The following is a 27,203-nucleotide window of genomic DNA, read 5'->3' on the forward strand; positions in this document are numbered from 1 at the left end:
GGCATTTTAGATTACCTTCTAGTTACCACTTGGCTATTCATAGGTAAGACTTACCTCAGTGTCCCATCCCCTCCATTGATCATCAGTGCAAGGGACATTTTATTTTAGACATTAGAAATTATTGTCCAGGGGCGCCTGGGTGGCTCAGTGGGTTAAAGCCTCTGCCTTCAGCTCACGTCATGATCTCCGCGTCCTGGGATGGAGCCCCACATAGGGCTCTCTGCTCTGTGATCTCTGTCTGTCAAATAAACAAATAAAATCTTTTTTTTTTTTAAAGATTTTATTTATTTATTTGACAGAGAGAGATCACAAGTAGGTAGAGAGGCAGGCAGAGAGAGAGGAAGGGAAGCAGGCTCTCTGCTCTGCAGAGAGCCCAACGCGGGGCTCGATCCCAGGACCCTGGGATCATGACCTGAGCCGAAGGCAGAGGCTTTAACCCACTGAGCCACCCAGGCGCCCCTAAACAAATAAAATCTTAAAAAAAAAAAAAAAAAAGAAATTATTGTCCAATTTTTCTTTTCTCTTTAGATGCAATATAATTCTTGATCCTAAAAACTCTTTCTGCAAGGGATATTTCCTTATTATTCTTGCAGTAGAAAAGCATATAAGGAATTCAATCAGCTTGTTTTGATCATTTTACATCAATAGCGCTTCCTTTCCTCTCCACGAATTATTCATTCATTATTCTTATATCTTGCAGCTACTGACAATCTACTAAAAGGTTTTTTTTTTTTTTTTAAGCAAAGGAAACCTGAAAAATTACAATTTTAGGAAGATAATTTCAGTACAGACATACCTCGGAGATACTATGGGTGTGGTTCTAGACCACTGCAATAAAATGAGCCAAACACATTTGTTTCCCAGCGTATATAAAATTTATATTCACACTATACTGTAGTCCATTAAATATGTAATAGCATTATGTCTTTAAAAAGTATATACCTTAATTTAAAAAATACTCTTGCAAAAAATAATCAAAAGATAAAAAACTTCAAAAGCAAGCAGACACATTATAAAAAATGGAATAATAATTACCCAGAATGTAATTACAATTAGGCCAACACCTGACTTTTCAACAGCAATGATGGAAGCTAGAAAGTAGTAGAATAAGATCTTCAATAGGCTGAGCTAAAACAACTGTCAGTCTATTAATCTGTACTTGTAATGATTTTAATGTAATAAAAAAATCAGTGGTCATTACTGACTTAAAACTGTCATAGTAGCTTGTAAATAGTGAGAGGGTGGTCAGAATTAAAATATTTTAACGTCTTTGCATTTTTTTGGAAAGCAAAAATATTGAATAACTGCAAACTCTGACAGGCATTCACATCAAAATATTCTGAATAACTCCACCCACATAAAAATATTACTAAAAATGCTAGCCATCAAAAACAAAAACCTCATGGGGCGCCTGGGTGGCTCAGTGGGTTAAAGCCTCTGCCTTCGGCTCACGTCATGATCTCAGCTTCCTAGGATCCAGCCCCGCATCGAACTTTCTGCTCAGCGGCGAGCCTGCTTCCCCTTCTCTCTCTGCCTGCCTCTCTGCCTACTTGTGATTTCTAGCTCTGTCAAATAAATAAATAAAAAATCTAGAAAAAAAAAAAAAAAACTCATGCTAGTCATTATCTGGGCTCTTAGCAAGTCATAATCACTGACTACAGATCACCATTACAAATACAATAATTACGAAAAGTTTTGAAATATTTTGAGAATTACCAAATGTGACACAGGGACTTGAAGACGCTGTCAGAAAAGTGGCACTGAGAGATTTGCTTGATGTGGGGTTGCCAGCGACCTCCATTTGTAGAAGACATAGTATCTGCTAAGTGCAATAAAGCAACGTACACCTGAGGCAATACAGAGAGAATGATTAGGAGGACAAGATGATAAAAGCAAACAAAATTTTTAAGAGATTAAAAGTATCTTCTTGGGGAGAGACGGTGAGCCCATGGTGGTGGGAAAGGAGAGGAGGGGATGGGTTTGAAAAATGCAAAGGATAAAAAATATTGGAGGGATTTATGTGGAAGTGTGAGATAATGAGTTGGTTCTTTTAAATAAGTTGTGAAGAGGAGGAAAGTGGACAAATGGATGGGGGAGCCCCTTAACAGAATGGAAGGAGATTGAGTACATTTTTGGTAAAAGAAAAAAGGGAGAAGGAATAAAGATAATGAAGACAAAATTTAGAGACCTATAGTAAGTAGTCAGAATTCTAGAAGAAACTCCAAGGGATATGAATATGATCACTAGGTGAAGAGTTGAATGTGGAGAACAGGAAGGAACATAACAACTTGGAAGAAAAGTTGGTTAAGATGAAGGAAATTATGGATAAATTTTGATGTAGATGAAGGACAGTTCAGAGGGGATGCTACCCAATGGCCTTCAGTTCATCAGGGAAAATTAGGCCCTTTCTGACTCTGGAGGCTTCCTGTCCCTCTAGACAAATGTCTTGGCAAAACTTGTCTATACCTATCACATATACCCCAATTCCAATTTCTTTCTTTTTTTTTTATTATTATGTTCAGTTAGCCACTGTATAGTACATCATTAGTTTTTGATGTAGAGTTCAATGATTCATGAGTTTCATGTAATACCCAGTGCTCATCACAACATGTGCCCTCTTTAGTATCCATCACCCTGTTACTCCATCACCCCCTCAACCCTCAAATTATTTCCCAATGTCGTTCAACAGATGAATGGATAAAGAAGATGTTGTACATGTATACAATGGAATCTTTTCCAGCCATCAGAAAAGATGAACACCCATCCTTTGCGCTAATTCCTATTTCTAAATTCCTTCCATAGCACACCTGTTGGTACCCTACTTTTTCCCCCAATCCTTGGGGGGAAAAAAAATCTCAAGAGAGATGAAGTTAGGAAACGTGAGATCCAATAAAATGAGGTATTGCTTCAAAGAAAACATAGCAAAATGAATTTAGAAAAGAAAATATAGCCAAAGATGATATAAATTAAAATTAATAGTAAGTCCAAAATAAAATTAGCAACTTATTTGTATCCCAATAAATGTAAATTTGTCAGTAAAATGTAGTAAGGGATAAAAATCACCTAACATTCACTTATTTCCAATGTATTAAAACCAACTTCTAAAAGATAGGGTTAAATGCTAATCCATTCTGTCTATACAGTATCATGTACATGTAGAGAGGCTCTAATAACGCTTTTCAGTTACAGGATTATGCTTCTATCCCATGGTCCTTTTTAAGCATTATCAAGTTCCCTTAGGTGGGTGCTCTGATATGCTGGACTCTCCCTTTATCAACACTGTCCTGGAAACCTGTGTTGGACTCTGCAACTAAATGTTAGATACTCAGTTCCATGAACATGTATTAAAGCACAGAATTTGGAATTCAACAAATCGATTGTAAATCCTGGCTTCTGCCATTTATTCAATGCACATATGAGATACTGAGAAATTAAACTGGAGACTGTGATTATTCCTTTTGAAACAGAGCTAACAATACAAAACAATGACCCTAATAAACTAAACTGTATAAATGCTAAATTTATAGCACAATATTGGGCATATAGTATAGCTAGTGTTTAAGAGCATAGATTCTAAAGACAAACTGCCTGGATCTGAATTTGTGCTCTGCTACTAATCAGCTGTGCAACAAAGACAAATTTTTAACCATTTTCTTACCAGCAACATGGAGATAATACTATGTTCCTCAAAAGTTGTTATGAGGACAAACTAGAGATTATTAGTTTCAGACTTATTTGTTCTAATGAAATATCATTGTGTGTTCTATCTCTGGGGAAGTGTCCATCACAGAATTCTACATGGGGTTTGGAAATAAGAAAACAATACGTGCATTCATCAAAAGAATTTCCACAAAGGACTTCCAAAAACAACAGGAAACATAAGATCTTTATATTTGCTGAAAGTAATTATTCTCTGCACTAGATTTGATGAAAGACCAGAGAATTGTCATCCTGATCCACCCTCAATGCACTGAGTTGGATTTAAATGTTTCAAAGAAAATTAAAAATAGCAGCCTTGCTTTTCATCACTATATGAAACACATTGATATTCAGGATTTTGTGAAATTATAGACAGTCTTTTTGAATCTCCTAGAATGCTGGTGTTAGGCTTTCCTATGACATGTTTAGTCCTCTTTGATCTCCTCTTTATGAAAGCAAGAATATTTTCTGAGTGTCTGTACCTACCTAACCTAGGAAGTTTTTCAAATCAAGTATACTCAAAAACCAAACTTTTCTCCTTTGTAGGTTATTGCGTAAGTTCTACTTGCTCAATAATAATAGTAGTAATGGATTTAATTTGCATAGTCCTTTATGGTGATTACTATAGGATTACTATTTATCAGATTATCACAATAAATAGAGCAGATATTACTGGAACTATTTTACTTAAAAATGTACTGAAACACAAACCCAGGTTTTTTATGCCAAATCTTGTGCACCAAATCACCGTCTCAAAATGCACATTACTTAGAACCTTAGAGATATTCTTACAAAAAGGAATGAACATTTAAATATGCACTGCTTCTTATGTTATCACAATACTTATACAATATTTTATAGAGTACTTGTTCTGTAACTGACTTACTGATGAGGGCTTTACACAAGTTTTCTCAGTTAAAATCCAGAAAAACATTTTGAGGTGGCACTGCTAGTATTCTGATGTTATAAGTGAGAGAACTAAGGCATTAGAGAAGTTAGTGACCCATCTTAAATCTCAAAACTAGGTCATTGGCAACTGAAGTTTTTGAAGTCATGTGTATCTGGCTTTAGACTCCGAGAGCCTGACCAGCACTTTATATCTGAAACTGTGGCTCTGCTGACAAACCCCTTGCAGACAGAAGAAAGGAAAAAGGAATAAACAGCAAAACAACAAGAAAGCAATTCACAAAATGGCAATAGGAAATCTATACTTATCAATATTTACTTTTAAAACATACTAAACTGTCCACTCAAAGACACAGAGTAGGAAAATGGGTATAAAAGCAAGACCTAACTAAATGCTGCCTACAACAGACACATTTCCCCTTTAAGGACACGTGTAGTCTGAAAGTGAAGGGATGGGACTCTTCCCATCTACCCTTATGGAAATCTCAAGAAAGCAGAGATAGCTATACTTATATCAAACAAAATAAACTTTCAACCAAGGACTATGAAAAGAGACAAAAAAAGCCATTATATAATAACAAAGGGGCCAATCCATCAGGGGATTATAAAATTAATAAATATGCACCCAAAATAGGAGCACCTCAATATATAAGACGAATATTAACAACTCTGAAGGGCGAACAGACCACAATGTAATACAATGGTAGTAAGGGACTTTAGTAGCCCTCTTTCAACAATGCATCGATCATCCAAACAGGAAAGATATATTGGACTCAAACTATATGTTAGATTAGATGGACCTAACAGATTTTACAGAATATTCCATCTAATGGCAGGATACATATACCTCTCAAGCACGCACGGAACGTTCTCCAGAATAGATCATATATTAGCCCCCGAAACAAGTCTTAATAAATTTAAGAAGATTGAAATAATAACAAGCATTCTTTCTAACCTCAATGGTATGAAATAAAAGAATCATAAGAAAACTGGATAATCCACAAGTATATGAAAATTAAACAATGTATTCATGCACTATCAATGAGTCAAAACAGAAATCAAAATAGAAATTTTAAAAAATATTTTTTCAGACAAATAAAAGTGGAAACCTGATACACCAAAACTTATGGGATGCAACAAAAACAGTTCTAAAAAGAAAATTTAGAGGGATGCCTGGTGGCTCAGTTGATTAAGCATCTGCCTTCAGCTCAGGTCATGATCCCAGGGTTCTGAGATTGAGTTCCATATCTAGCTCCTTGCTGAGCGAGGAGCCTGCTTCTTCCTCTGCCTGTCACACCCCCTGCCTGTGTGCACTCACTCTCTTTCTCTCTTTCTGACAAATAACCTCTTTAAATAAAATAAAAATGAAATTTAGGGTGATAACACCTGCATAAAGAAAAAGAAAGATCTCAAATAAACAACCTAATTTATACCTAGCAAAGAACTAGCAAAAGATCAAACTAAACCCAACGTTAACCGAAAAGAAAAAAATAACAAAGATCATAAGCAAATACATGTAATAGAGACTGAAAAGATGATAGAAAAGACAGAAGAAATTAAGAGCTGATTTTTTTTTTTTGGAAAAGATAATATAGACAAAACTTCAGTTAGACTTACCAGAAACAAAGAGAAAGGACTCAAATAAATTTCAATTGAAAGAAATGGTGTTAGAACTGATGCCACACAAATTAAAAGGATCATAACAGACTAGTACAAACAATCAGGCACCAAAAAGTTGGACAACCTAGAAGAAATAGATAAATTGCTAGAAATACGCAATGTACCAAGACTGAATCATGCTGAAATATAAAATCTGAACAGACCAATCATTACTAAGGAGAGTAAATCAATAATCAAAACCCTCCCAGCAAACACAAGTTCAGGACCAGATGGCATCATTGGTGAATTCCGTCAACAATTTAAAGAGGAATTACTACCAATTATATCAAAGAGAAAAAAGAGAAGATGGAATACTTCCAAATCTAGACTAGGTCAGCATTTCCCTGGTACCAAAGTCAAACAAGGACACTACAAGAAAAGAAAACTATAGGCCAATATCTTCAATGAACATAGATGCAAAATCCTCTACAAAATATTAGCAAATGGAATTCAATCCTGCCTTGATAGGATCATACACCATGATTAAATGGGATTTATCCCAGAAATGCAAGGATGATTAAACACTCACAAATCAGTAAATGATTTAAAAATCATATGATCATCTGAATAGATGCAGAAAATGCATTTGACAAATTCCATATCCCTTTATGATTAAAAAAAAAAAATCCCCACAAACTGGGTATAGAGGGAAGGTACTTCAACATAATGAAGACCACATTTGACAGGTCTGTAGCTGCTAATGTCATACTCAACTATGAGAAACCAAGATCAGAAACAAAACAAAGAGGTTCCCTCAGAATTAGTTGTCCTAGGCAGAGCAATTAGCAAGAAAAAGAATAAAAAGCACCTGGGAAAGAAAGAAGAAAGTCTCTGTTTGTAGATGACATCCTATACATGAAAAACTCTAGAGACTCTGTCAGAACTAATAACCTCAGTAAAGTTGCTGAAAGGCACTGTGAGCCTTCTATTTTGATCTGCCACATACTATCGATTCAGAAGATTTTACATACAGAATCTGCACCACTGAGATAAATTTATAAGATAACTTTTGAAATGGTTCAACATTTTCTGTAGACACAATATTGTGAAAATATCCGTACTATCAATCAAAATCAATCTATAGATTCAATGTAATCTGTCAAAATGCCAGTGGCATTTTTCACAGAAATGGAAAATAACAAACCTAGAATTTGTATGGAACCACAAAAGATCCCCAATAGTCAAAGCAATTCTGAGAAAGACCAAAATTGATGGAATCACACTTATTGATTTCAACTATATTGCAAAGCTATAGTAATCAGAACAATATAGTAGTGGCATAAAAACAGATCTGTAGACCAATAGACTAGAATAGAGAGCCCAAAAGGTTAAAAAAAAAAAAAAAAACCCATAACCATTTTCTATTCAGTTAAACCTGAATTCAGTTGTCTGCTTTGTTACTTCCTAAGTGATTTAATCCTTGGCAAGTGCTTTGATATCTTGAAGAATCTGTTCTCAAAAAAAAGAAAGTTATTTCATACAACACAATAATAGTACTTTGTATTAAATAATACTTTGTAGGGCTGTTAGGGAAGACTGAATGAGATAATGCATTTAAAGCACACTCAGAAATATTCAACTAATGTTAGCTTCTTATAAGTAGGTAGATAACAAAATATCAGTTGAGTCCATCTTTCCATTATATGCAAAAATTGGTCTCTGATGCTTCTGGAAACATTTTAGTGATAGCACTAGATGAACATGAGTTTGATGGTTTAATTCACAACAGTAAATTCCTGAGGACCTGATGGTTTAATTCACAACAGTAAATTCCTGAGGACCTGGGGCATATCTTCATTATTTTAGTTCCTCTAAAGTTCACCATAATACCTTTAACTAATGGTAAATATTTGATGAATGAAGCAACAAATTAATAAATTAATGAACAAAGAATCTGAGAGAAGGAAGAGTTCCTCATTGCCCAAATTACAATGTGTTCATGAGATGCTATATCTCTCTTAAAACTTCTTCACACCCGTAGAATCATTCTGTCATAGAGAGTAAACATACTCATTTTAGTGACAGCAATGCTATGAATTTCCATATTAAACACATGCTCTTTTTCATACTCCATCATTAGTCATGTGTATATTGTGAATTTCAGTATCCATGATGGGAACAACTTGGCCTTAATCCAACCTACCACTCTTGCTAGTTATACCCCTTAAGGCTAGGCAGAGTCAAAGAAAAGTGAGCTTGGGGTTCAGGGCATTTCATTTCCAATATTGTATGTAAAATATTCTAATTTTATTTTAAAACAAATATAAACTGTAAATGTTCATGAGTGTTTTTTCATAGATGATGATAAAACTACCATATTTAAGTTATCTGAGACACAGCAGTGTTTAGTTTTTCAGAATAACCTTATGTTTATTGTCCAGGCTTTATTAAAATGCCAGAATATAGCATGTGATCTCATTGAATCCCTGAGAACTTTTAATTTTGTCACTGCTCATTCTCCATGACCAAATTTACCACTGGACTCTAATCCATTCAGGAATCATTCCTGCTGGAATACACACACACACACACACACACACACACACACACACACACACACATATATATATGAACCTGTCTCACTACCTGAGGCACCTGCTATCAAAGGATGGAGATAACAGAGAGTTTCCCACAATACTGTGTAAAGACGCAAGAGGCAACATTTCCTATCCTCTTCCTACAATGTTGACCATTTGTAAAACCAGCATTCATTTTACTTCCATGGATTAGGGATTCAATTTCCTGTTATTATTATTAGGGTGAGGGTCCTATGCATGCCAGCCTTCTTTTCTGGGCACTTAAGAAATCCTGATTAACATTTTCCCAGGTCCCTTGGGTGCCTGGGTGGCAGAGTGGGTTAAGTCTCTGCCCTTGGCTCAGATCATGATCTCAGGATCCTGGGATTGAGCCCTGCATCGAGCTCTCTGCTCAACGGGGAGCCTGCTTCCCACTCTATCTCTGCCTGCCTCTTTGCCCACTTATAATCTCTCTCTGTTAAATAAATAAATAATCTTAAAAAAAAAAAAAAAAAAAAAAAGATGGTACCTGCCAGACTTCTCCACAAAGTTAGCACTTGTCATTTTCCATACTTTATTCTTTGGAAATAAATCATTAAGTTTATCCTACACTTAAGGGAGGGGTAGTTAAGTTTCACCTATTACAGAGGGAATGCCTATGTGTATATTACTTAGAATTCTTCTGTAAGGAATATTTGTCCTTCCCCCATTTCTTTATTCATTCAGTCATTCATTGATATTAGAATGGACTCATAAATATTTATTTTAGATTTTAGGTTATAATCCAGTATTATCCTTTTTTTAAATTTTTTTTTTTTCCCCTTTAAATAGACTTCATTTTTCAAAGCAGATTCAGGTTAGAGCAAAATTTAGCAGAAATACCGAGAGTTCATATATACCCTTGTGTGCCCCCCCAACACAAATACAACCTCCTCCGCTATTAACACCTCTCCCTAACGTGGTACATTTGTTATAATTGATGAACCTCCATAGACACCTCATTATATCGCCCAGACCCCATCATTTACATTAGATTTCTTGGTGGTGTTAATTCTATGTATTTTTTTTTATAAAGATTTTATTTATTTGCCAGAGAGAGAAAGAGTACACGCAAGCAGGCAGAAAGGCAGGCAGAGGCAGCCAGAGAAGCAGGCTCCCTACCGAGCAAGGAGCCGGATGTGGGACTCGATCCCAGGATGCTGGGATCATGACCTGAGCCAAAGGCATCTGCTTAACCAACTAAGCCACCCAGGCATCCCATGTATCTTGACAATTGTGTAACTGCATGTATCCACCATCATATAGAATGTATCCTCATCTTTCATATGAGTAAAATGAATTACAGAGATATTAGGTTGCTCACAAAAAGTGGTAGAGTTGGCTGACATTGTATGAGTGGAAATAACATCTCATTAAAATTCAGTATAAATTTTATTTGAATTATTTTTTGTACCATTTCCTTGTAGATATACACTATAATCGATTCATGTATGTCCTTATTTCCAGGTTTTCTTTTCATTTTTCCATTTTAATAAATATATAGGTAACACTTAGATAAAGATCTGCCTTGTGCTCTACCATGAGAATGAAGTATGTGAAGATAGAGATCCTGCTTGTTCATTTTTACATCCCTCTTCCTTCCTCATTCATCCCTCTATTAATAGCATTTACTGCAGTGCCTAGCACCAATACAGGAAGTGATAAATGATTGCTTACTGAATGAATGATTATCTAATAAGTTAGTGAGCTTAAGGTTTTGTCAGGCATACCTTTGAAGGTGATATTATGGAGACCTCATTTCCAAGGTTTCTTGAAGCCACTCTCAGAAGCAAGAAATATGAGCAGAAAGGCGTGTTGTTTTGATTTAGTGTCGCATACTTAACCTTCTTAAAAATTACTTAAGAGTTTCACATCCTAGAGGGTGTTTTTATAGAATATTATTTAAAGTCTCATAATATTTTGAGGAAATTTATAAGTTCCACCTGTGTTAATAACCATCTGTGAACTGCATCAAGCATGTAATAAAGGTTCCAGACCCTTTTGGAAACCACTGCTTTTTTTGAAGTCTAACATTTTTAATGTATAAAAATGGGAATGGTTCCCATTTAGTCCCATAATAGTCTTAGTATGATGGACACAAAGGAAAAACAAAAGACCTTTACTTTGGAGCAAATTACTTTGTCTCATACCACATACTTTGTTCATATAGCTAGTCATTTTCTGAGTATTTTTTAAAAGAAATGTCCAAGAATGAACATCTTCCATTTCTGATTTTCTAATAAAGTATGATCATTCCTCTCCCCATTTTTAACTGACCACATTTTCCTCCAGGAAAACCAGCTACACCCAACCTATTTTTAGACACTCTAATTTTCTGGACCTAAATATCAGGTTTTTTTGGACAAATTCGATTCCCCACCTACCCCCTTCTCCTCCTTCTTCAAAATAAGCTTTATGCCCTACATGGAGTTTGAACTCAGGACCCTAAGATCAAGAGTCACATGCTGTACCAACTGAATCAGCATAGTCACTCCAAAATACACATACACATACAAATACATACAAACACATACAACACATACAAATACACTCCAAAATACACATGCTGTACCAACTGAATCAGCCAGTCACTCCAAAATTCCATTCTTTTTGGTTTGTGGAAGCATCTTTATTGTGGCACTATGTAACTATTGTGTTTCACTAATTACATCTTTTTTTTTTTTTTTTCTGTTGTCATCTCTGTAGAGTTGTTTTCCTGGTGTTGGTTTAGATACCTATAAATGGATTCTGCTGTTATCAAGTGCTTGAATTTTAGTTGTACATTTAATCACCTGCAGACATTATTTTCCTCTCTGCTGCTGTGGTACAACCATTAAGAATATGAATACTTTGAGTTCTTGGAAGACTTGCATATCTTTATGATATATTGGGGTCTCCTGAATTAATAATTTCTCTTGGGGACTAATTTAATAATTTTTTAAATTGTTTTATTAATTGGACTCTACCATCTACAACTGATAAAATATGTAGTGGATGTATGGAAGTTTATAGCCAAAAGAATAATTCAGAAAGTTATTAAATTAGAAATGCTGTAGTCATCTCCTAATTATGTAGGAGTGTTCTGAAAACAAGAAGCAGAAAGATGGAAAATTATTGGATCCTGGCGACATCCTAGATTATGAAATTAACCAACTCAAGAACTCCTCTATTTTAGGATTCCTTTTTTTTTTTTTAAGATTTTATTTGACACAGAGAGAGAGAGAGATCATAGGTAGGCAGAGAGGCGGCCAGAGAGAGGGGAACAAGCAGGCTCCGCGCTGAGCAGAGAGCCCCATGTGGGGCTCGATCCCAGGACCCTGAGACCATGACCTGAGCTGAAGGTAGAGGCTCAACCCACTGAGCCACCCAGGCGCTCCTATTTTAGGATTTCTTATGTGAGAAAATAACTCTTAGTGTTTAGGCTGTTTTTAGTTGGGGATTATATAACTTACAACTAAATGATTTCTAACAGAGTCTTCAGTATAGTAAGGGAGAAAGATAATTATACATATTAGAAATGAAAACTAACATATGTCGATGATAAAAAATCTTAGGGAGGGACAGAAGGCAAAGAAAAATGTGATCTTCCATGGGAGAATTTGGAAAGATTCATTAGTGCATGTTAGACTCCCAAGTGTGTTTCAAGCGTAAGTGGGAATTTATCTGGAAAAGGATTTGGGGGAAGATAGAAGTAACCATGGGCTGAGGAACAGAGAAGGGGACTGTTGGGAATAATGCAAGACCTAAAAACCCTGTGCAGACACAGGTGTGTCTTCATGTGTTTACACACACAAGTGAACAAGAGAGGAAAGAGAAGAAGGGACTGTTTGAAAATGGTGAGTGGTGAGGTTTGGAGTACTGACAGTGAGAAAAGTAACTGGGTAACAGGCAGGTATAGAAAGAGAGATAGAGAGACACCTGGGTGGCTCAGTGGGTTAAGCCTCTGCCTTCGGCTCAGGTCATGATCCCATGGTCCTGGGATCAAGCCCCACATTGGGCTCTCTGCTCAGCAGGGAGCCTGCTTCCCTTCCTCTCTCTCTGTCTGCCTCTCTGCCTACTTGTGATCTCTGTCGAATAAATAAATAAAATCTTTAAAAAAAAAAAAAGAAAAAAAAGAGAGGTAGAGGAAGGCTTTAAAGGAGCTTCTATTTCCTTCTGTCCCAGGAATTGTTATGTTAAGCTGAAAGGCGAAATGAGTCAGGAAGATCAATCAACACCATCGCCTTCAGCTTTGTCTTTCACCACATTGCCCTATGAGCATTGTGGAGGATGCAGTACAGGGGGAACAGAGGACATCTGTGTGGGGTCAGATGGACAAGAAAGCTGTAACTATATAAAATGTGGGAGGTTGGGAGAGCCAGGTGGTGGGTATTAAGGAGGGCATGTATTGCATGGAGCACTGGGTGTGGTGCAAAAAACAATGAATGCTTTTATGTTGAAAAAAAAAAATGTGGATGCCTCTGGGGGTAGAGCTAAGAGTCAAAATTGGGAGAGAGAATTCTAGGCAGACATTAATGAGCCACCCATACCTTCCACTCCGATTGGATTTTCATCACTTTTTATCTTTCCTCAGGCATATTGCTTCCTTTGGGTTCCTTAAAATTAGAAAGCTTTCTTCTCCCTCAATCCTGTACCTATTCTTCTCCCTCACTCAGGAGGCTCTGCCTGGCCTCCTCACCTGGGGAACTGCTCATCCTTCAGGTTTGTCTTCAAGGCTACTTCTTCAGGAAAACTTACCTGACCCTCCCGATGGGTCGGCTCACTCTACTGTGCCCTACTCTCAGAGCAATCAAAAGAAATCTTTCATGGTAGTTTTCCAAATTGTACTTAGTTAAATTTTTGTGAGATAACCTGTTCTCATGTCATTCTTCTAGCAGACTGGGACGCAGACAGAAATAAAGTTGCCAATAAGCTGATTTTAAAATGGGGAGATTGGGCACCTGGGTGGCTCAGTTGGTTGGACGACTGCCTTCGGCTCAGGTCATGATCCTGGAATCCCGGGATCGAGTCCCACATCGGGCTCTCAGCTCCATGGGGAGTCTGCTTCTCCCTCTGACCTTCTCCTCGCTCATGTTCTCTCTCACTGTCTCTCTCTCAAATAAATAAATAAAATCTTAAAAAATAATAATAAAATAAAATAAAATGGGGAGATTAACCTGGATTATCTATAGGGGCACAAGGTAAAGCAATCTTAAAAGTGGGCAAGAAGAGCCAAAGGAGGGAGTTGTGACTATGGAAGACAAAGAGACAGAGAGATTTGCTTAGTTTGCAGACAGAGGGTGGAAGGTACGGCTGGAGGACATGAGTGGGCTCCCCCAGCAGTGAAAGAGAACTATATTCTTCTGCAGATTCTTGAGAAATTAACATAATCCTGTTGAAACCTTGATTTTTATTTATTTTATTTTTTAAAATTTATTTAACTTAATCTAGCCATATGTGGTAAGTGGTTACCACATCAGAGAATACGGATCTTGGCGATACCCAGCACACCAGATATGGAAGAACGCAATCAACTGTTTGAAATTTCTGTAACCTTGCTCTGAGTGGAACAGGAAAAGGCCTCAGACCATTTCAAAATGTTCTTTCAAGCATGCACAAGAGCACCGCAGACCCAAGCATGCTGAGGGCTTACAGGAAACCTTGATTTTAATTCACTGAGACCATGTCAAATATCTGACCGATAGAATTTTGAGATGCTAGCCTTGCTTTTTTCCACTCAGTGTGTTGTGATTTGTCATAGAAGCCGTAGAAAACTAATACCCTAATATTGCACCAGACTTAGGAACATTATGACTTTGGACAAATGATTTAGCCACTATCTGAGTTTTAATTTTCTTCTCTGCAAAAATGGGGATTCTAATACACCTTTTTTCTTCCTCATAATTTACCACTTGGACATGAAGATATATCATAAAATTGGCATATAACTTTATTCTAATATCTTCTCTCCTGGAAAAGTTATTAGTTGTTGCATCTATATTCACTCCCTTGGAATCACAGTGATGTTACCATACCCACCGCCGTCTTCACGAGGTATTTGAGAAGGAAGTAGTGACTGAGCAGGGGCCATTGGCACTGGTAAGACTCAGATTACAGAGTCAGAGGAGAAAGCACGTTGGGACAGAAAGAAAATCGAACAAAAGCACAGAGAGGGTAATGTGTGACTCCTTCAGAAGATACGGAACACCCTGAGGTTGCCACAAGGGGTCCTGTCCAACAAAATAATTTTTCATAATTGGAATAGTACGTATTTATAGAATTTATCACAGACAACTTCTGCTCACATTAGACCAAAAGGAGATTTGGGCCCACTCCAGGATTTGTTTTTGTTAAGAATCCAGTCAGCTCTGTTTGTTTTTAGGGAATGATTTGTTGACTCTTATTTAGAGATAACTCTATTATACAGAATCCCACAAGAGGGTCTGTGTTTCCTCTTAGCAATCATCTAACTTTGGTAAACAATCTGAGACTGAAGAACTAGAGAGAAACAATGTTAGGAAGCTTTGGGCTTTCAAGTTAAAGCTGTTATTCAAAAATAAGAGGTAACCAAAGAAAAGGATGTGTATTTTCTGCTGAAGTAAAACAGGAGGACTTTAGTAGAATTAGGAGCCCAGAACAAGAAGGACATTAAATTATATATTAGCTAGTGATATATTTTATTTGTATTATAGCGTATTATTTTACCATAAAGATAAAGGAGGTAGAACAAGGAGGAAGCTTTTTTCTTTCATCCTTTTTTTCTTCTTTTTCTAACATTCTGAGTCTCCCCAAAATTGTTTTTAACTATCACCACATAGAATTTTTCATGGTCACTCTTTGTCTCATTTTATATTTGTGAGCTAAAGTTTAAAAAGGGATGATTCTTGGAAAATTATAGGTAAATGGCATTCATACCACCTTTCCTTATCACTTCCATTTGTCAACAATCTATAAAATTTTCAGAGATTTTTACTAGATCAAAGTACTGAGTATGTAGAAAAATAATATATTTGGTAAATTTAATTTAGTAAATACATATGAGTGTTTATATTCTTCAAATCGTTTGTAATTTTTATGTCCCAATTAAAAAGAAAAAAATTCCTAAGGCAATTACTTGATCTTGAAGGAGACTTTAATGAAGTTAAAGTACATTGTAGCAAACCGGACTCCACAGAAAGAGTACTCTGTAGAAGCCCCCTCTCTTTTTACCAGTAGCACATAATACAGAAACTAGAGGCTTGAGGAGAGTTATTATGTAAATTGAGGGTGAAGAGAGACATATAGTCATATATAGTAGTTGAATCCTGTCGACTATGTCTAATAGGAGGTGTTAAGATGGAGTTGGAAATAGAAAGAAATCAGAATATTACAGCTTGGGTTAATCATTAGCAGTATAATCCAAAACCATTTTGATTTTGGTGGCTCCATGAACATCTCAAAGTCTCAGTTTCTTTACCTCAGAAATGGAGCGAATACCACCAGCCTCACAGAGTTCAGGTGAAATACAGTATAAAGAGTTCTGTGATGTGTCTGTTCTTCTAAGTAGCATTAAACATCTTCCTTTGGTCAATGTTGATGCTAGTTGTGAAGAGTTACAGAGATAAAAGAGGCATTTTCTTTGCCTTTAAAAAGTTTGCAATTTGGGGGTACCTGGGTGGCTCAGTTGGTTAAGACTCCCAGTCTTGATTTCTGTTCAGATCATGATCCCAGGGTCATGAGATGGAACCGTACATGGGGCTCCATGCTGAAGACGGAACCTGCTTAAAATTCTCTCTCTCCTTCTCCCTCTGCTCTCCCCACCTGCCCTGTCCACGTGCATGCATGTGTGCGTGCTCTCTCAAAAAAAAAAAAAAAAATCATTATTTCATTTTTCTGTCAGGACCCTGGGAAATAAATTAAGTCAACAAAACAATTCCAGTCATTTCACTCATGTTTATGGTCCTCATTATAAGGAAGATATAGACCATGGTTTGGTCTCTGGAGAGGCCAGTGCATATGTAGGCTTTGGTAGAATTCATCCCTACCAATAGTAGTCTTTGGTGCCCATCATTTCTCATTGTTTCAGTTCCTCCGTATCCTTCTCTTGGTCTCTAGTTGACAATGATACAGGCTCTATACATCTCATTTATGTCCTCTCTTTAAGGTACAACCATCCCTTCATTGTCAGTTGTCAGTTTTCTTAATACCATTGTTTACTTTTTTTCCAATTTTTTTTTTCATTTGTGCAGGTAGGAGAGTAAATGTAATCATTGTTATTCAGTCTTGGTTAGAAATGAAATCTATATCATTCTGTTTTAAGAATGCTAAATATTGTGTTTAAAGTGCTTACCAGTTGAAAAAACATGCTTTGATGTATATGTTTATATATGTTTGCATATATATATATATATATATATATATATATAGTTGCACTTATCATTGCTGTGAGAATACGATTGTGAGCTAAGAATCAAAGCTATTTTTCCATGCCATTCACTTTCACATTCCCTGATTATTCTTCTGGATCTTTCTGCTACTAAGGAAGAACTTCACACATCACCTATTCCAGTTTCCACATGTGATATATTAAAAATACACACACACAGTATATAAAAATCAATGTAGAAAAAATCCACACACATAATATATATATACTCTCTCCAACAGAACATGAAAATGACTAAGATAAGCCATTGATTCTGGGATTCTTTCTTTGACAAGTATACTGCCAAGGATGCTCATTTCATCCACTTATAAAGCAGTTTCTTTAATAGTTTTTATGTTTAAGACAGGTTCTCATGCTGTTTGAAAGGTTCGAGCTTTGGGAAAAGAAGTGAAAAGACGAGAGGGGCACCTGGGTGGCTTAGTGAAGTAAGTGTCTGCCTTCAGCTCAGGTCATCATCCCAGGGTTCCTGGGATCAAACCCCACATCAGGCTCCCTACTCAGTAGGGAGTCTGCTTTTTCTTCTGCCCCTCCCCATGCTCAAGCTCTGTTCACTCAGTCTCAAATAAGTAAATAAAATCTTTTTTAAAAAAGAAAAGAGAATCTTGGATGCACTTCTGAGGAAATTTAAAATTATTTTGCTTTGGGAAGAATTATGGAACATATTCAAGTGCTAAGAAAATGAGTATCTAACACATTTCTAAATTACTGGAAGAGGTAGTTGTTTAGTTTCCTGTGGTTACTGTAACATCACAAAAAAATGTGATAGCTTAAAATAACAGAGATTTATTTTCTCACATGTTTAGAGACTTGAAGTCTGAAATCTCACAGTACACCTCCCTACCTCTGACAACTGTTTCTCTGGGAGTTTTAGGGGAAAATATGTTCTATGCATGCCTCTTAAAATTTCTGGTGGTTATGTGAACATTCCTAGGCTTCTGTCTGTATCCTTGTCTCTACCTCATCTTTACATTGTGTTCTCTTCTGTGTATATAAATGAAATCTCCCTCTGTCTTAGATAGACACTCAGGAGGATATTTAGGGCCCATCCATGTAATCCAGGGTGGTATAGACTGAACTGTGTCCCCCTAAAATTCACATGTTGAAGTTTTAGCTGTATTTGGCAAAGATGCCTTTAAGAAAATAATTCAGTACTTAAGGTCGTAAGGTTAGAGCCTTGATCTGGTAGGATTTTAAGAGACTCCAGAGAGCTTGCTCTCTCTCTGCCATGTGAGAACACACTTAGAAGTCAGCAGTCTCCAGGTAAAGAAGAGAGCCTTCACCAGACACCAAATCCTGCTAAATCCGATCTGGGTATTTTCAGCCTCAGGAATTATGAGAAAATACTCTGTTGTTTCAGGCACCCAGTATATGATATTTTGTTATGGCGACCTAATTGGACTACGACACCAGGTAATTTCCTCTTCCCAAGGTCCCTATTTCATCACATCCTTTACCATATAAGATAATATTTACTCTTTTGCCATTGGACCTAACATATATTTCTGTGGGGACTCCATTGTATACCAGATAGTGTACTAAGTAGACGCTCTGTTATTGTTTTTGTATTTATTTAAAGAAAACAGTTTATTTTCAATCTGCAATTCAAAAATTTATAAACATCAAAGTTTGTGATTATAAAATAAATATAATTTCAGTGGCAGGCCACCATCCACATTGCTACATGTACCTATTTCCCTTTTGGCTTTTCACTGTTCTTATTGAGATATAATTGACACATAACATGATATTAGTTTTGGTTACATGGCATAATGATTTGATATTCATATATATTGCAAAAGAATCAATGCAGTAATTTCTAGTGAACATCCACATCCTACATAGTTACAATTTTTTTTTTTTTCGTGATGGGAACTTTGAAGATCTACTCTTTTAGTAACTTTCCAAGTATGCAATGCAATATTATCAACTGTAGTCACCATGCTGCACATTAAATCCTCAAAACTTATTTGTTTTATAACTGAAAATGTATACCCTTTAACCTTTTAACCCCCTTCACCCGTTTTGGCCACCACCTAGTCCCTACCTCTGACAACTGTCAATCTGTTCTTTGTCTATGAACTTATTTCTTCATTTTATTTTTTGTTTTTTGATTTTGGTGAGACCATACTGTTTGTCTTTTTTGTGTGACTTATTTTATTGAACGTAATATTCTCAAGGTCCAGCCCTGTTGTTGCAAATGGCAAAATTTCATTCTATTTATGGCTGAATAATATTATATATATCTAATAATATTATATTTGCATCTTTATCCATTCATCCATAGTTGGACACTTACTTATTTTTCTATATCTTGGCTATTGTAAATAATGCTGCAGTGAACATGGGGATGCATATATCTTTTCAAGTTAGTGTTTTTGTTTTCTTCAGAGAAATAAATTGATGGATCATATAGTAGTTCTATTTTTAATTTTTTGAGTAAACTTCATACTGTTTTCCATAATGACCACATCAATTTACATTCCTACCAACAGTGCCGGGGTGGGATGCCCTTTCCTCCACATTGTCACCAACAATTGTTATTCTTATTTTTTTTATACTATCCATTCTAACAAGTGTGAGGTGATGTCTCATAGTGGTTTTGGTTTGCATTTCCTTGATGATTACTGATGTTGAGCATCTTTTCAAGCTTTTCAAGTACCTGTTGGCCATCTATAAATGATTTGAAAATACTTTTTCCCATCCAGTTCATTGTCTATTCATTTTGGTAATGGTACCCTTTCCCCTGTGAAGTTTTTTGGTTTGATGTAATCTCACTTATTTTTGCTTTTGTTGCCTTTACTTTGGGTGTCATATCGTCTTCAAGACCAATGTCAGGGAGTTTACAAACTACATTTTCTTCTGGGAATTCTATAGTCTCAGGTCTTACATTCAAGATTTTAGTCCATTTTGAGTTCCTTTTTCTGTATGGTATAAAATAGCTGTCCAGTTTTATTGTTTTGCATGTTGCTATCCAGTTTCCCCACCACCATTTATTGAAGAGACTGTCCTTTCCCTATTGTATAGTCTTGGCATCTGTATCATAAATTATAAAGATGTTATTTATTTATTTATTTGACAGAGATCACAAGTAGGCAGAGAGACAGACAAAGAGAAAGGAGGAAGCAGGCTCCCCACTGAGCAGAGAGCCCGATGCAAGGCTTGATCCCAGGACCCCGGGATCATGACCTGAGCCAAAGGCAGAGGCTTTAAACCGCTGAGCCACCCAGACACCCCCTGTATCATAAATTAATTGAATATATATGTGCAAGTATATTTCTGAGCGCTCTATTCTGTTTCATTGATCCATGTGTCTCTGTTTTTGTACGAATACTGTACTTTATTTTATTTCTATAGTTTTATGATATAGTTTGAAATCTGGGAGCCTGATGCCTTCAGCTTTGTTCTTTGTTAAGATTGTGTTGGCTATACAGGGTCTTTAGTGGTTCCACATAAATTTTAGGATTATTTAATCTATTCCTGTGAAGAATGCCATTAGAATTTTGATAAGGATTGCATTAAATCTATAGATTTCTTTGGGTTGTATGGACATTTTAATAATATTGAGTCATCTACTTCATGAGCATGGAATATTTATGCACTTATTTGTGTCTTCTGCAGTTTTTTTCATTAATGTCTTAAAGTTTTCAGTGTACGGGTCTTTCAAATCTTTGTTTATTTCTAAGCATTTTATACTCTTTAATGCTACTGTAGCTGAAATTATTTTCCTAACTCCTCTTTCTTGTCTTTTCTTTTTTTAAGATTTTATTTATTTATTTGACAGGATTGAAAGAGAGAGAGATTGTGAGCACAAGCAGGGGGAATGGGAGAGGGAAAAGCAAGCTCCCCACTGAGCAGAGAGCCCAACACAGGGCTTAGTTTGAGAACCCAGGGATCCTGACCTGAACAGAAGGCAGATGCTTAACTAACTGAGCCATCCAGGCATCCCCTTAATTCTTCTTTCTGATAATTAGCATTTAGAAACACAATAGATTTTTATATATTGTTTTTGTATCCTGCAACTGGATTCATTTATGATCCAAAATGTCTTATTAGTTCTGACGGTTTGGGGAGTGATCTTTAGGGTTTTCTATATATGTATAATATCATGTCATCTGTGAACAAAGGCAAGTTTCTGTCTTTCTTTCCATTTGGATACCATATGTTTGTTTGTTTATTTGTTTATTTATTTATTTTGGCTACCTGCTCTGGCTTGAACTTCCAATGTTATGTTGAATAAAAATGGCAAGAGTGGGTATTCTTGTCTTGTTCCTCATTTTAGAGGACAAGCTTTTAGCTTTTCACCATTGAATATGATATTGGCTGCGGGCTTGTTGTATATGGTCTTTATTACACTTCAATCCGTTTCCTCTGTACCCATTTTGTTGAGAGTTTTTGGAAAGTAAATGGATGTTGAGTTTTAACAAATGCTTTTCCTGCATACTGAGATGCTTATATAATTTTATCCTTTATTGGTTAATATGATATAGCACACTGACTGATTTACAGATATTGAACTATCCTGCATCATTAGAAAAAATCCCACTTCATTATGGTATGTGATCTTTTCAGTGTATTTTTAAATTTGATTTGTTAATTTTATAAAAAGATTTTATTTGTTTATTTGACAGACAGAAATCACAAGTAGGTAGAGAGACAGGCAGGTGGGGCTGGTGGGGAAGCAAGCTCCCTGCCGAGCAGCGAGCCCGATGTGGCGCTCGATCCCAGGACCCTGGAATCATGACATGAGCTGAAGGCAGAGGCTTTAATTTAACCCACGGAGCCACCCAGGCGCCCCCGATTTGCTAATATTTTGCATTCGTGTTTATCAGGGATCTTATCCTGCAACTTTGTTTTCTTGCAGTGCACTTGTCTGACTTTGGTATCCGGGTGATGCTGACCCTGTGAAATGAGTTTGGAGTTATTTACTCTTCTTCCATTTTTAAAAAGAGTTTGAGAAGGATTAGTATTAATTATTCATTACGTGTTTGTAGAAATCACCACTGAAGTCATCTGGTCTTGGACTATGGTACATCCAGATAATGGAATATTAAGCAATACTAAAAAGACATGCACTATTAAGCCATGAAAATACATGGAGGAGACATAAATGCATATTACTAAATGAACGAAATCAGTCTAAAATAGCTACATACTATATGCTTTCAACTATAAGACTTTCTAGAAAAGGAAAAACTATGGAAAAATCAAAAGGACCATGATTTCCAGGGTTGAGGAAAGTAAGGACAAATAGGTAGAACACAGAGGATTTTGAGCCATGAAAAATATTCTGATAATATAATAATGGGTAGATATTATTATACATTATTCCAAACCCAAGAGTGAAAACTATGGGCACTAAATGACTACGATGTGTTGATGCTGGGTCATCCTTGATAACATTTGTATCAACCGGGTGTGGGATGTTGATAATGGGGGAAGCTATGCATGTGTGGGACTGGGGCTGTATGAAAAATCACTTCATCTCTCCCTCATTTTTGTTGTGAACCTAAAATTGCTCTTAAAATACAAAGTTAAAAAAAACTGACAACAACCAAAAGAACAAAACCATACTGTGAGTTTGGTGTTCTTGACCTAAGTTAGCAAAGCAGCAGAAAACAGAGACCCTCTGAAATTACATAAATTTCCCATCCCCAATTTATTTACTGTTAACCCAGAATCTGAGTCCTCATTTCTTTAACTCCAAAAATACATTTTTCTCCAAAGTCAGTTCCCATTCTGTATTAATTCATCATATTCAACAAGGCTTCTTTCCACAAGGAGCATCTCACTGAAGCCAAAAGCCTATGCTAAAGATAACATGTATTATATTTAAATGTAAGCAGTTCCTCAGTTAAATACTAAATTTTTGTATTTAAAGTGATTTAACTTTTTATACTTCGTTGCTCACACTGGTGACGCAATGTATCATCTCCTCCAGTTTTTGTAAGTAATATATGTAATTTTTTTCCTTAAGAAAATTGGAGATAACTTCAGTATTGATAGAGACATTGGCAAACCAGGCACCTCAGTTTATTAATATGTGAGCACAAGGGTAGCCTTGGCAAACTTATGGAAGAGAAAAGTTACACTGTCATTCTTCTTCCTCTGCTTTCTGTGCACTTAATAGTTAATAAAACTCTTTTTATCATCTGTCCAAGGAGCAGAAGCCCACAAAAACAGAGACGTAGGTAGGTAGGTAGATAGATAGAGAAGACCTTTTATTTTGGACATATTCCCTGTCTCAGCCTTACCACCAAAATCTGGGAGCATTTTCACAAATGTACAGTACTTTTATGAAAAAAAAAAAAAACCTCAAACATTAAAATGTATTAATATGCTACACATTTACATTTTTAGGAACATATTGAATATCTACCCTAAAATGTAATCTCCATCACTGGTGAATCTGTTATTATTCCTTTGAATAATACTCCTTTGTTATTTATTCTGGGTTCTGTTTCCTTTCTGTTAGTTTCCATGGTAAACCTCTATCTCAGCCCTTATGTTTTGCTATCAGTTTTATCTTATTGATTTGACTCCCTGTATCAACCAGGTCTCTTGATTACATTCAACCAACACTGACCTTTACCAGGTTAAATGAAGGGACTTTATTCATATAACATCAGGAGCTCCTAGTATCAAGGAAAAGATAGAAATAACACACTTGGAAATGGGCAGAAACAAAGGCTGCTTCAGAAGACTGCACATATGAACCATAAGGAAGGGTTGTATTATAGAAACAACTTGGACAAGGCACCCTAACAGAATTAATGTACCTAACCATTTATGGCCTCGTCTTGATGTAATCAGTATTCCAAGAATGGAGGTATCATGACCTGACTTGGATCATATGCCAATATCAGAGGGGTCAAGGAATTTGATACATAAAACAGTACTTTGGAAACACCATATCATGAAAGAGGCAACCCTCCAGAATGAAATCAGGAGCTATTAGGAAAGTCGAAGATACAATGACGATTAATGAGCAGCAAATGATAGCTCTTTGAGATCAAGAACTATGTTTTAGTTTTAGTGTTTGATCTCAGTTCAAAACACACGACTTTTACAGAGTGGATGCACAATTAGTGTTGACTCATGCTGCTAGAAGGAATTCCGATTGCCACCTTTTGGAAAGATTACTCTTACCATAAATACAGCCATTCCTCTTGATTTAGTTTTGGTCCTTAATTCTTAGTTTCCTTTAGTCCTAAGAAATAGATCTTAAATAAATGATGAAAGGAAAAACAAAACTTACTGAAAACAAAATATGTACTGGCTCCAAAGGATGTGATAATGAATAAGGCACGATATCTTTCCTTCATGGGTTCCCAGCTTATAAAGAGTCAGATACTTAAACCAGTGATGAGTGTGATATGAGCTATCCTGCAGACTGGTACCAAGAAGACTGATGGTCTTCACCATATTATAACCTGAAATTCAGAACCACCGAAGTCTTTAACTGAAATACACCTTTTTGCAAGGTCATTCTATGAAATAATATTTAGACATGTAAAGGATGCTTATAGCCTTATGTCTGTCTCTAGGTAGATAAAACATACATGTGTGTATAAAAACAGAAGAAAGTATGTCATGAGCACTGTAATTGTGACTCTGTAAATATCCGTGAGGATATGGGCAAAGACTGAAAGACAACATTGAGAAGTCAAAATAATTACTGCTAGAATGATGAGTGACTTTTCTGTTTCAGTTTCCTTTAATGCTATTATACACTAAATACATTTTCAGAGGGATGTTGGGGCTGTTTGCTCAGTGATTTGGCTGTTTTAACAGAAACAAAACCTACTAAAATTACTCCATGCCTGTTATGGGATTTCTTCTGTCTTTTTGCAGTTGGGGTTCTTTCTCTGATTGCTGGAAGAGACTTTCCCTCACTGTTAGCATTTATGTATTACCCCTGCACTTTTTAACCTATTTCTTCAAACTATCTGTAATTTGTAGGTTATAGGAAGTCCAGTAGATTTTAGCTGGATTAAATGGCTGTTTTGATTCATGTACATGGCTATTGAGCAGTGTCTAGCTATTTAAGAGTCACGAGGGCTTTAAATTCTCTATTAGCATACACAAATAATCCTCTTTGCTGTGAATCTGCCTTTTCTCTAAGTTTCTCTATTTCTATAGAATTTTTCAGTTTTGTAGGTTCTAATCTTTGCTCGCAACAAAGAGCAATCTCTTTTTGATTGCCAGAATTAATACTTTAGTTCAGCCTTTGTTACCATCTACTTGATCAATGTTTATTGTTTCTTTCTTGATATCCACCCCCTAATTTTCCTCTGTTCCATTTTTGCCTTTATAGTGCTGCTATATCACCCTAACAGAGGCTCTAGCCATGTCGTATGCCTGCGTTAAAATATCCAGCGGACTCTTATTTGGCTACTAAATATAAACACATACTTTGCTGCTCCATTTTGGAATTGCCTTCCTACTTTGTAGCATTTTTCTTGAGCATTTTTTCTCATGTTGACTCTATTGCTACCCTGTAAACCAATAGGGGGAAAAAAAAAAACAGCTGAATATTCTTTCTACCTATCTTTGCTTATACTCTTCCCTTCACCTAGGATGCTCTCACTCACTCTTGTCTTAATCATTCACAGGCCCATTTTAAAGCTTGCCCTTTCCATCAAGCCCTTTATAATTATCCTAAATGGATTTAACTTCCATTCTCTCCAAATGCATACAGTTTTGTTTGTGCCCTCTTTTATTAATCTGCTTTATTTTGGGGATACGGGTGTGAATAAAAATCAGATTGGATAAATTATAGGAAGGCAAAAACAACACCTTTCTCAACTCTTTATATTCAACAACAATATCTAATACAGAGTACTGGCTTGTTCAAAGACATTTTGTTTTCCTGTGTAAATTTCTTACTCTTACAGAAGGTGTAGAGGGGAGATCAGAAGACAGGGGTCTTAAGCAAGGAAGAATGCGAGAGAAAAAGGGACTAAGAGGGGGAAATACTTAGTGCCTTCTGGAACTGATACAATGAAGCTGAACTCCTTTATGTATATAGCAAAAAAGAATTGTATGTAGTTGTTTATCAATTATTATATGTAAAGCCTAGCATTTGAGTAACTTAATATAGGAACTATTTTAGTCAGCTAAAGTGCTTGATTTTCTATTATTTCTCTAAGATGCTACTAGCTTTATGGATTTTTTTACATGTAATATTCTACTAGTTTTATGAGATATCTTTGCTTTTTGTTTTTATCAAATTATTATTTGTAAGACTGTATTATTTGTAAGACTGTTCCCCTGCAAAGGAATATAACTGCCTATGGAAAACCAGGTCAGCGTTGTGTAAAAGTAGCACAAACAATATCTGAGCGGTTAAGGTACTTTGATCAGACGATAGTCTTGTCTTTGTCTTCCTGGGTCCCCAGTGGTTAGAAACCCCTTTTCTTCCTCGTCTATGATCCACTGAGATCATGGTTTCAGATCCAAGCACATTAGCATTCACAGAGTTTAGTTTTTGTCTATCCTACAATAGTAACCTCACAGATTGATGTGCCTAACAGCATGTTCAAGTCAGCTTTGCCCAAGAAACACACATTTCAGTAGATAATCTTAGCCAGCCTATGGGGATATTTACATATATTAATTATGCATACTCTTCCCTGGCCAGCACCTGAAAAACTGCCTCAAAAAAATTTTTTAGGGACACTTGGGTGACTCTGATTTAAGTACCTGACTTCAGCTCAGGTCATGATCTCAGGGTCCTGGGATCAATCCCAGCATAGGACTCCCTGCTCAGCAGGGGGTCTGCCTGTCCCTCTGCCCCTCACCCCACTCATACTCTCTCTCTCTCGAATAGATAAATGTTTAAAAAAGATTTAGTGTTCCTAAAGAGATGAATCTTAGGATAATATTTAAGGTTTCCAGGCTTCATTAGTTAGTTAACTTTGAAGTAAATAATCCTCTGTGTAAATTACAGTGAGCTGTTATAAAGTCTTCTCCTTCTGATT

General features: G+C 36.2%; 1 protein-coding gene and 1 non-coding gene across 2 annotated transcripts in view; one reads left to right on the forward strand and one right to left on the reverse strand.

The window, feature by feature from the left end:
• LUZP2 (leucine zipper protein 2) overlaps window positions 1–27,203 on the forward strand; it is a 495,906-nt gene that overhangs the window by 443,658 nt on the left and 25,045 nt on the right. The window lies entirely within an intron of this gene.
• LOC116600478 lies at window positions 14,331–14,453 on the reverse strand. Its single transcript, XR_004289678.1, has one exon. It is a non-coding gene; the product is annotated as a small nucleolar RNA SNORA9 (small nucleolar RNA).

The sequence above is a fragment of the Mustela erminea genome, chromosome 9 (assembly GCF_009829155.1).
Source record: "Mustela erminea isolate mMusErm1 chromosome 9, mMusErm1.Pri, whole genome shotgun sequence".
NCBI classification, from domain to species: Eukaryota; Metazoa; Chordata; class Mammalia; order Carnivora; family Mustelidae; genus Mustela; species Mustela erminea.